Raw genomic sequence first — 12649 nt, forward strand, 5'->3', positions numbered from 1 at the left:
TCCATACGTTGGTTCATTTCGGTAAAAGTGTGTGTACATGTAGGTTCTACTCTTCCAAGTAGCGTATATAAAGGAAAAGCCTATTTTTCAGATCTGACTGATCTATTTGATCAGTTCTGTTGTTTTCCTGTTGTCTGTTAATGAATTCTTCTTAGATCTGAATGTAAAACTGAATGCATAAGGATTTTGATATCTGATTGGTTGATTGTATAAGTGAGAAGGGTGATCTTTGCTACTTCCTGTGTAAAGCTCTATAAATTGACAGTAGATGTTTAGTATATTGCTGGTTGGTACAGACTTGATTCAGAAGTTTTATGTTTTAGTCGTTTTGAAGGTATACACAGGTTTGATCAAAGGAAGTAGCGTATACATGCAAATTGGATTCAGTAAAGTAGAATATACATTCTGATGCATGATTTTTGAGGTTGCAGCTGGTTTTGAATGATGATGCAGGTTTCTTGGTTCAGCGCAATGTTCTAGTGACAGTGATCTGATTGTTCAGATTAACTGATTGTTGGTTGATGTAGTTTGAGTTTCAAAGTTTCTGATGGGTCTACTATGAAAATTTGATGAAACGAGGCCTTCTTGTATATCGTTGTGTTCCAGGAGCATCCAGTCTGAAAATTTATGAAACGTGGTCCCTGGAAGAAGAGAGAAGGTCGTAGCCTTCTATAGGCTAACGCCTACGTACTAGTAAACACATTGGCTAGTACAAGAGCTAGGGCGTTGCAACTCCCTTCCAGTAGAAGTTGGAAAACGAGAGAGGGTTGTAGCCTTATGCAGGTGGGTTCCTGCGTACTGGTATGAGTCTGCACCAGTACAAGATTATAAACAGTTTTTATTATTATTAAAAGAAGACAAAGACGACAACAACAGGTGGTTTTCACCCACATTGGGTTTCCACCTTAAATCTTGGTGTTCATGTGTGTTTATTATGTGTGATGGTTATTCTATTTTTACTGCATTGTTTAATAAGTTACTGATGCGCTGATTAAATTAACTAAATCTCAAGTTCTCTGGGTATACACTGGTTTCTCTAATCACAGTAGCGTGTACACACTAGTTCACTTCACAGAAGTAGCGTATATAAATCTATTTGGGAAATGAAAAATTATTGATCTGATAATACTGATTCACCCCCCCTCTCAGTATTATTTCCAACAATTTGTATCAGAGCAAGTCCTTTAAAAGAAGCTTGATCGCTTGAAGGAAGATCTTTCAAGAAGAATAATCACGAAGGCATGGGACCCATCAAACCGCCAATCTTCAATCAGAGCAACTTAGTATATTGGAAAATAAGAACCAGAGCCTATCTACAATCACTTGGAGCCGATGTTTGGGAAATTGTGGAAGGAGGATATCAATTTCCAGCAGCAATTCCTACAGACTCTGCAGGTAAGAAGTTATACGAAACCAATGCCAAAGTTGTCAATACGTTATTATCAGAATCAGAATTTGTAAAAGTCATGCAACTCAAGACAACCAAAGAGATATGGGACAAAATCATTCAGAGCTAAGAAGGAGACTCTCAGGTAAAACATGCTAATATTCAAACTCTCAAAATTCAGTATGAAACTCTTAAGATGCATAGTGATTAGAGTGTTGCTAGTTACTTTTTACGTATATATGAGATTATTAATTGTATGAAGAATATGGGTGAAGAGATAAAGGAAGCTACTTTAGTTGAGAAAATTTTGAGATCTTTGTCTTCTAAATTTGAGTCAAAAGTGTCTACCATAGAAGAAAAATAGGATCTTCAAACTATTACTGTGACTCAACTCCATGGAATCCTAACTGCCTTTGAAATGAGAAAAGGAGGTCCATCAGATATTAGAGAAGCCAATTTTAAAGCGTCAACAAAGGGAACAGAATTTAAGGAAGAGCACAATGAATCAGAACACATTTTAGAAGAAGAAGATGAGGTAAATTTTTTCAAGAAGCTTCAACGGGGTTCCAGAAGATTCAAAGGTAAGCTACCTTTCAAATGCTTTTCTTGTGGTAGAGTCGGCCATTATGCTGCCAAATGTCCTCATAAAGATAAATATGAAAAAGGAAAAGAATATGCAAAAGGAAATAGAAAACAGGTTGTGAATAGAAGGAGTTACTATACACATGAAGATAGTGATGGCTTATCCAATAGTGATGAAGATGAAACTGACCAAGATTATAGACTACTCATGGCTTATGACAATGATGATTTTTTGGATGCCTTAGAAGAGGAAGACTTTCTTGAAGAAATCACTAAACTCAAAATCTGTTTAGAAGAAAAGAATATGATCATCGATACGTTGACACACCAACTCACTGAAAGAGAAAAACACAATGAAAATCTAGGATGTGAAATTGTGGCTCTAAGAAAAGAACTTGAGAATACAAAATCTCTTAATCTTAGATTTGCTAAAGGATTTGAAACTTTAAATGAAATCATAAAATTTCAGCTTTCTCCTCTGATAAAGACAGGTCTTGGATATACTGAAGAATCATCTCAATCACAGAAGTCGTCAGCCTCTACCAGAAGCTATCTTGATGCAGCAAAGACCAGTGAACAGTATGTCAATCGTCAGCAAAGGCCTAAAATTACTCATTAGGTAAATCATACCAAATTTACTCGAAGGATGAATATCAACAGAAGTTTCAACCAACAGGTAAACAATGCCAAAAGATTCTATGATCGAAAAAACTTCTTTAATGGGAAATGATTTTCATGTCATAACTTTGGGCATAAGACTGCTCAATGTGTTGCTTACAAAACCATCATGACTAGAGAAGCACGAAATCAAAGGAGTGTAACAAGAATCAAGAAGAGTTCCTATAATAACTTTTCTCCTCTTGAAAATGAAGTAAAATGTTCGATTTGTAACAACTTTGGTCATGAAGAATCTAAATGCAGGAGAAAATTTCGGCCATCACTTCAAAAGGAGCAAACATCATTAAATCCCAAGATATGGAGAAAGAAGGAATCTCAATCAGAAAGATGTGGCATAGCTATGTATGCAGAAGGACACGAAAATCAATGGTACATCGATAGCAGATGCTCCGAACACATGACAAGTGATAAAGAGAAACTTCATTCATATAATGCTTTAGAAAAGGAAAAGAATGTCTCATTTGGAAATGACACTCCAGCTGTCATTAAAGGTAAAGGTTCTGTCTTCTTGAAAGAAAAGGTTAAAGCTGGAAATGTCATGTATGTAGATGGTTTAAAGCATAACCTGTTGAGTGTCAGTCAAATGTGTGATCAAGGAAATGAAGTTGTGTTTCGATCAAACAGATGTGTGGTTCATGAGCTTGATACAGGAAAGACCATGATCAAAGGAACAAGAACTCCAAATAACTTATACATACTCAAAGGAGGACAACAACAATGCTATCTAAGCAAAACAAATGAAAACTGGCTATGGCATAGAAGATTGGGACATCTAAGCTTTTCTCAAATAAGAAAAGCATGCAGGCTTAAGGTAGTTCGTGATCTTCCAGATATCAGCATCCCAGAAATACCATATGCAAACCATGTCAAGTCAGTAAGCAAACCAGAGTTCACTTCAATGAAAAAGAAGGATCAACAAGTAAGCCTCTTGAACTCATCCATACTGATTTATGTGGACCAACAAGGAAAAAGTCACCTCGTGGAGAAGAATATTTTATTTTATTTATTGATGATTTTTCCAGGATGTGTTGGATAGGTATACTAAAGCATAAAGATGAAGCATTTGAAAAATTTAAAGCCTTCAAAGCTTTAGTTGAAAATGAATCAGATCGAAAAATCAAATGTCTTAGATCTGATTGAGGGGGAGAATTCATATCAGATGAATTCTTTGAATTTTGTGAACAACATGGAATAAAGAGGCAATTCTCCATCGCAAGAAATCCTCATAAAAATGGCGTGGTGGAAAGAATGAGCAGAACAATTCAAAAAATGGCTTGAGCAATGCTTGATGAATCTGGAACTCCTGCAACCTTCTGGGGTGAAGCTGCATTTGCTGCCGTGACTATTCTCAACAAAGCGAATGTTCGGGTAAATAGAAATCAAACTCCATATGAACTTTGGTATGGTAAGCCTCCTACTGTAAAACACTTTAGAGTGTTTGGAAGCAAATGTTTCATCAAAAGAATTGTTGAAAAACTTGGTAAGTTCGAACCCAGAGCAGACGAAGGAATTCTTCTCGGTTATTCATCCATAAGTAAAGGATACAAATGTTATAACAAAATACTTCAGAAAATTGTTGAAAGAATTGATGTTGTAATTGATGAAGCATGCAGAAATCTGGAACAAATGAAATCAATAAAGGAATATGACAATGAGGAAGATGGGGAATGCTTTCCCGCATCAAATCAAAATGATATAGAAGAAGAAACCAATGAAGCACCAGAAGAAGATACAACAGATAGGGAAAAGAATCCATCCAGGTATGTTCAGAAGAATCATCCAGAATCTCAAATTCTAGGAGAAAAAGGGGCTGGTGTACAGACAAGAAGAACTCTTACAGGGACCTCAAGTTATCTAGCATTACTATCCTCCACCGAACCTTAGAATGTAAATGAAGCTTGCAAAGATGAATTTTGGGTCAAGGCCATGGATGAAGAACTGGACCAAATTGAAAAGAATGATACTTGGGAATTAGTTCCTAGACCTCATGATAAAAATGTTATAGGAACAAAATGGATATTTAAGAATAAGCTGAATGAAAATGGAGAAGTTATTAGAAATAAGGCAAGACTTGTTTGTAAAGGGTATGCTCAACAAGAAGGTATAGATTTTGAAGAAACTTTTGCACCTGTTGCCAGACTTGAAGCCATAAGGATGTTTCTTGCTCTCTCTAGTTTTCAAAAATTCAAAGTATATCAAATGGATGTAAAATCAACCTTTCTTAATGGAGATTTAGAAGAAGAAGTTTATATTGAACAACCAGAAGGATTCATTCTTGGAAATGATGCAAAACTCGTATGCAAGCTCAAAAAGGCTCTTTATGGTCTAAAACAGGCTCCAAGGGCTTGGTATTACTGCCTTGACAAATATCTACAACAACAAGGTTTCACAAAAGGTTATGTAGATAGCAATTTATACACAAAGATTGAAAATGATAAACTGCTAATTATTGTTGTTTATGTTGATGATATCATCTTTGGTAGCAATGAAGAATCCATGAGTCAAAATTTTGCTTCAGTAATGTAGCAAGAATTTGAAATGTCCTTACTTGGTGAACTTACTTATTTTCTTGGTCTACAAGTACAACAAACAAAAGATGGTATCTTTCTTTCACAAACCAAATATCTCAAGTAGATCTTGAAGAAATATGGAATGGAAGATTCTAAACCAGTATGTACTCCAATGGTAACAGGATGCAGTCTCAGTTCTAACGATGAATCACCAGCAGTAAACCAACCAACTTACAGATCTATGATTGGGAGTTTGCTTTATCTAACAGGTACCAGACTTGATATCATGCATGTAGTAGGAATTATTGGAAGGTTCCAAGAAATTCCAAAGGAATCACATCTACAAGCAGTCAAAAGAATTTTCAAATATCTTCAAGGAACTCAAGAATTTGGTCTATGGTATCCTAAAGATACAAATCTTACTCTTCATGCTTATACAGATGCTGATTGGGCAGGAAATGTGGATGATTGAAAGAGTACTAGTGGAGGAGCATTCTATATGGGTTCACGGTTGGTGTCTTGGTTCAGCAAGAAACAAAGTTTGATTGCCTTATCTACAACTGAAGTATAATATGTGGTTGCTGCATCTTGCTGCACACAACTACTTTGGATGATGCAAACATTGCAAGACATTCAGATCACATGTACTCCACCCATCTCCATTCTATGTGATAATACAAGTGCCATTAGTATTTCGAAAAATCCAGTCATGCACTCCAAGACCAAGCACATATCCATTAAGTACCATTTTATACGAGAACAAGTGCTTGAACGAAAGGTTAAATTGGAGTATGTTCCCTCCAAAGAATAGGTTGTTGATATATTCACTAAACCACTTCCCAGAGAAAAATTTAAATATCTCAGACAAAAGCTGGGAGTAGCTGCTGCATCATCTTGCTGTTAAATCTAGTTTTCAGAGGAAGACTATTATATGTGTGTTTCATGAAGTATAGTTGCGTATACATGCGGGTTTCTATGGCTGAATGAGCATATATGTTTTTCTGACAGAAAAACAGTGGGTCAAACTCTGATATGGGTGCTCTGTCTGATATTGATGATTACAATCTAACGATATTCTTTGTTCATTGATTGTTATCTGACTGACAAAGATGCTTTAATGAATGACTTGTTGACAATGCACAGGTAGCACAGGTTCAGGGGGAGCATTAGCCTTCACACACATTCTGCATTGTTGGCATCATGGTTGTTGAGTTCAACTATGGCTTCAAATACTTATATCATTTGTTGCATAAGTCATGTAAAGATCTAGGGTGTGATATGACTTCTTCTGTCATGGTCTATATTTGAATGAGTCCTATTGGACATATGATGTAATTTGTATCCCCACTTTGCATGGGATGGATGATGTAATAATTGTTATATTTCTGTCATGTATAAACAATTGGTATATCCCCACTTGGTTGGGTGGATGAGTCAAATATGGTGTATCCCCACTTGGTTGGGTGATTGATGTATGTATGAGTCATTGGTCATAGGGAGGTCATACTCACTTAGTTGAGTTATAGAGTCATGTTATTCTTTTGAATCATATCTCTGTAGACTCAACATGTACTCAGGGGGAGCATGGACAACATAATGTATATCAAAGGGGGAGAATATCTTGGTCCGCCCTTTGCCCTTGATGTCAAAGGGGGAGAGTATTTTGGTGTTTCTTGTTATCTCTAACAGTTTCTACAACTTGCAGTAATCAACACCAGCATGGTTGCCATCAAGTCCAAAGGGGGAGATTGTTGGAATTATGATACAAGTGTTGTCCTTGATGGCAACTCACTCATAAGTCAGTTCAGTTTTGATGAAAAGCAACCCATAGTGTAACTGGTCCATTTAGATGTAACAAGGCATTAGTACAGAAGAACAAGAAGATAGAACTAAAGTCTACTAATCAGAATGAAGGAGTTGAAGGAAAAGAATGGTGAAAAGCAGTTGAAGGTGTATACGCAGGTCCACTTAGTCAAAACAATGTATACACGTTGGTTCACAAAACAAAAGGCGCGTATATGTATACACACACTTTCACAAGAAGGAAAGTGCGTACATGTTGGAAAATCAAGGAAATTCAAGAGGAGACAATACCAGGGGCCAATACCATGGTATTATCCCATAATATTGAGCGGAGTAAAGAATATTTGATCCAGTCCAAGAATACCACGGGTCCTAAGTGGTTTTGGTCCAAGGTATTGAGAAAATCCTAAAACTATATAAGGAGGAGAAGATCATAAGGCCAGGGTGTGCAAGTGAAAAGGGTTTCTAAGGAATACTTCTATCTCAAGTATATTTTATGTTACAGGGGCTATGTTGGTGATTTGATCTAAAATATTGTGGCACCTTGAATTCAATGTTGGATCGGGATCATGAGACCTGAAATGACTTATCATTGAATGATCTTATATTGGTTGGGCTAGGTCTGATTGTGTACCCCTCTTTTATTCTTCAAATGTCATGATTTGGGTTTGTCTGAAGTCTGGAATAACAACAAAGTTATGATTTAATATTTGCAGATCTATATGCTAGTTCATTTCAGTAAAAGCGCGTGTACATGCAGGTTCTACTCTTCCAAGTAGCGTATACAATGGAAAAGCCTATTCTTCAGATCTGACTAATCTATCTGATTAGTTCTGTTGTTTTACTACTATTTGTCAATGAAGTCTTCTTAGATCTGAATGTAAAACTGAATGCATAAGAATTTTTATATCTGATTGATTGATTATATAAGTGAGAAGGGTGATATCTGCTACTTCTTGTGTAAAGCTCTGTAAATTGATAGTAGATGTTTAGTATATTGCTGGTTGGTACAGACTTGATTCAGAAGTTTTTTGTTTCAGTAGTTTTGAGGGTATACACAGGTTTGATTAAAGGAATTAGCGTATACATGCAGGTTGGGTTCAGTAAAGTAGCGTATACATTTGAATGCACGATTTTTGAGGTTGCAACTGGTTCTGAATGATGATGCAGGTTTCTAGGTTCAACACAGTTCTCTGGTGACAGTGATCTAATTTTTCAGATTAACTGATTGTTGGTTGATGCAGTTTGAGTTTCAAAGTTTCTGATGGGTCCAGTATGAAAATTTGATGAAATGAGGCCTTCATGTATATTGTTGTGTGCCAGGAGCATCCAATATGAAAATTTATGAAACATGGTCCCTAGAAGAAGAGAGAAGGTCATAGCCTTCTGTAGGCTGACGCCTACGTACTAGTAAATACATTGGCTAATACAAAAGCTAGGGGGTTGCAGCTCCCTTCCAGTAGAAGCTAGAAAACGAGAGAAGGTTGTAGCTTCTCCAGGTGGGTTCCTGCGTACTGGTATGAGTCTACACCAATACAAGATTGTAAGCATATTTTCTTATTATTAAAAGAAGACAGAGACAACAACAACAGGTGGTTTTCACCCACATTGGGTTTCCACCTTAAATCTTGGTGTTCATGTGTGATGGTTTATTCTGTTTTTACTGCACTATTTAATAAGTTACTGATGCACTGATTAAATTAACTAAATCTCAAGTTCTCTGGGTATACGTTGGTTTCTCTAATCACAGTAGTGTGTACACGCTAGTTCATTTCACAAAAGTAGCATATATAAATCTGTTTGGGAAATGAAAAATTATTGATCTGATAATACTGATTCACCCCCTTCTCAGTATTATTTCAACATTATATAGCAACATTGTCTCAACATATGAAGATATCTCATTCCTAGCAATATAGAATATTTTCTACTAATCATATCCCACTCTTTATTTCCGCAATGTATCATTGTTGCATCCAAAACCTGCTCAAACAAGTCTCCAAAGAGATTTCTCAACCAAAATGCCCCACAGCTAGCCATGATAGCAATAATTTACTCAACCTCAACTGTGCTTAAAGCTATAGACTTCTATTTCCTGCTCATCAAAATGTCATGATAGATCCCAAGCTAAAACAACACCCATATATGCTCATTTCATCAATAATGATACCAAACACCATCAGTGCATCCATGAAGTCATATATCATAGGAAGAATATCTCATACCAAAAATTGATTGCCCCATGCAAATATCTCGAAGTGGGCTTAGCGGAAACCCAATGTGTATGAAGTGGCTCAATCATGAATTGACTCAGATTCTATGCAAAACACACACACACACACACACACATACACGAACTGGTGTTCACACAGAACATCAATGCTTCAATCAACTATCGATTGCAAAAACAGGTTCAATAATATCTCTTCATAAATTTTTTAAATTCAATCGGAGTGTCTAAGGATTTTCATTTCCACTTTCCAAAAATGTCTTCAATAGCTTCATTATATAGATTTTTCTTTTCCAAACTTCAGAAAGTAATTCATCATGCCATGATTCTTCATTTCAAACTTCAGAGGCCAACTCCCTCTTACTTTGATCATCAGAGGCTCATTATAAGTCAAGAATAGACCTTCAACATATAAAACCAAAATCAAAGTCATACCTTGGAACACTTATGAAGTAGAGGTTTGCATCATCACATCTTCCTGGCTTCACTAGGTAACTCTCAATGCGGATATACCAAGCTCGGGGAGCTTGCTTCATACAATGTTTTCTGCAAACATAACACTTAACCAAACCAATATGCTCAACCTTACACAAATCAATATTGTGCAATCAAATCAACTAAGTCGATTTATCAAGCCTTAGATGTTAGATCAAAACTAATATCAAAGTCATAAAATTTTCCGCCCATATCACTATAACAAACTCTTCGGACAAGGTGTTAGATAGAGCTCACATCTAAATACGAATTTATGACTTCAGCTATTGTTATGTCAAAAAATTGTTATTAAGAAATATCAAACTTCATGAGGCCATCCATACAATCATAATATGAATTATTTTTGTCATTACACATGAAGGATAAGTCATATAAGTTTCATAAATTCATTGTGAGCTCGTTGCATATTGAATCACACTTTTTTATACTTCAACCAATGTGCCAAATCCAATGACGTCAATACAAAATCACAATTGACTATCAATTAGTCACTGAAAGTCACTATGAACCCATAACACTACCATGAAGGAAAATAATTAGTTATCAAATCAAAACCCTAATTTGTTATCATTGTGATTTCAATCAATCCATAAGCCAAGCATATCTATGAATTATCAAACATCATGTCAAAATTCCAATATTGCTCATCTATATCAAACCAATCAACCAAATCTTGTCAAACCCTCACAATTGTTATAAAATATTGTCATATACCAGTTTCATTGATCAAATCAAAATGACATACTGATATTCATATTCTGGTTCTCTGCAAACACAAGTTTAGTCAACACATTCACATTCTCTATAGTAAGTCAAACATTCAAACTTCCTTGCTCATAGAACTTTCTATTGTCTGTTCCATATCTGTAGGACTGTCATATTCCTGGTGTGCTCTTGGTTTTATGCATAGAATTTAGTTTTTTTCTGGTATCCTACAGGAACAACCGCACCCATAGGCCTTCTTCCAAGTGGTTGGGAGGCTTATAACCGCACTCTTTAAGCCTCTTTCCCAATAGTTGGGGCTTAGACTAGGAGAAGCCTTCTCTTATCATACCAGAACTTGCCAAATATTCTTCAACAACATCAAATGATTATTCATGACTAGAACCCTTCAAAAATCAAGTACTAGGTGTTAAAATCTCATGAAGTGTTTCTCCATCCCTATCAACCTGTCTATCACAATACTGTCATGCTACAACAAAATTGTTAGATCACAAACTATATCAGGTTCTTAGACATATATCATAACAAATCATCATCATGTCATCAAACATTAATCAAGGGTTAGTGTCATATAAGAATATCTTCATACTTCTAGGATCAAGTAAGGCATCGAATTCTACCACATGTCAGATTTACTAGACCTTACCAACGTCAACAAGAGAATCAATCTTATTGTCACACTTTTATCATGCTTATCTCAAGCATTAACAACAATATCAAGCTACCATATATCAAAAACAATATTCTAGCCTTCTTTATGAAACCCATCATGAAATCCATCATGACTAAAAATAAAGATGCTTTCCAAATATCAAGAGCACCAATATATATCACATGTACCATAAATCAAACCTACTTTCATATGTACGCATGAAAGTGATATTATTGACACACCTCAGGGCTTACCTTTCCATCTATTATTGTAGCTGAAATAATATACTATACATACCTTATAAAATTCAGATACCTTTTCACTTTGTATCACTTACTTGTCAAGGGAAATTGTAGCTCTTCTCTTCCTGTATTAGCTATCTTTGCCTACACCTTAGATGATCCTCAAGAAGGATCCACTTATCATATCTCATCAGGAGGTTAGAAGTATCCAAATACTCAAATATACATGTAGGAAGTATAATCAATGATCATATCAATAAATCTAAACAAAAGTAAAGACATAAAGAAGTAACATAAATCGAAAAAGTACTTATCTTCAATGAGAGGTGATCATCTCCCTCTTGAACCAACCTTCAAGAGTCATGACTATCCATTGTCCATATAACATTGTTGCCTTCATTATATTTCAACCAACTTCATCAGCAATTAGGCCTAATTGAGACTATCCCATCTAGTGCTACATCAAACCTGTCACAAGTGCTAGAACATCTTCACACTGATCATGCTAGGGTTTCTAGATTGCATATCTCAAATCTTTGTCATAATCCAAAATTTCCTACAAACCCTAACCTCATAATATCCATCAAACCCTAATAACCAAATTTCTGAGGGTTTCCTTCAAACCCTCGTATTCTTTTAGTCTCCTCCATCTTCTCTTGCTTCCAAAAATGATGTCTTCATATGAGTGATCTTCATTGACTTTTCTTCGGCCCAACTCTGATACCATGTTAAATTTTCTTAGGGCTATATCATTCTTTGCTTTAGATAATTGCATTTCATTTACATATTAAATTCACCCCATAATATCATAACATTATTCATTTTTACCACATTATTCAACAACATATACAATATATAGAAATAACAATATCATCATCAATGTAGTGGAACATAAAGGAACAATAAAAGAAAAACATTCACACATAGAGACACCAAGATTAGTTGGAGACCAGGGAATAACCCATTGGTTTCAATTTCTTCTTCTTATTAGATTGTCATTGAATGATTCAACAAAAGAGAATAAAATGATCCATATCTTCAACCATAATCCTATCCAAAAAAAATGAGCTAAACAACATCCACGAGATGAACCAAACAATGATAATAATAAAAACCTTGATTCAGAAGCCTGCAGTCAACTGCTGAACTTTGCGGTCAACTGTAAAACTCAAGCCCTAGTTCCTAACCACACACATAGAATGACGTGCATGCGGATGAAACCCTGCAACTGCACACATGAGCCTATGTGCTTGTGATTGCGACCAAAATTTGCTTGAACATGCTTGCAACTGTAAACCAAAACCCTAAACACACGTTTGAACTTTGGACTCTGCAATCTCAGACCTG

The sequence above is a fragment of the Pinus tabuliformis genome, chromosome 7, assembly GCF_031772625.1.
Source record: "Pinus tabuliformis cultivar Carrire ecotype Pingquan chromosome 7, CPIR1, whole genome shotgun sequence".
NCBI lineage: Eukaryota > Viridiplantae > Streptophyta > Pinopsida > Pinales > Pinaceae > Pinus > Pinus tabuliformis.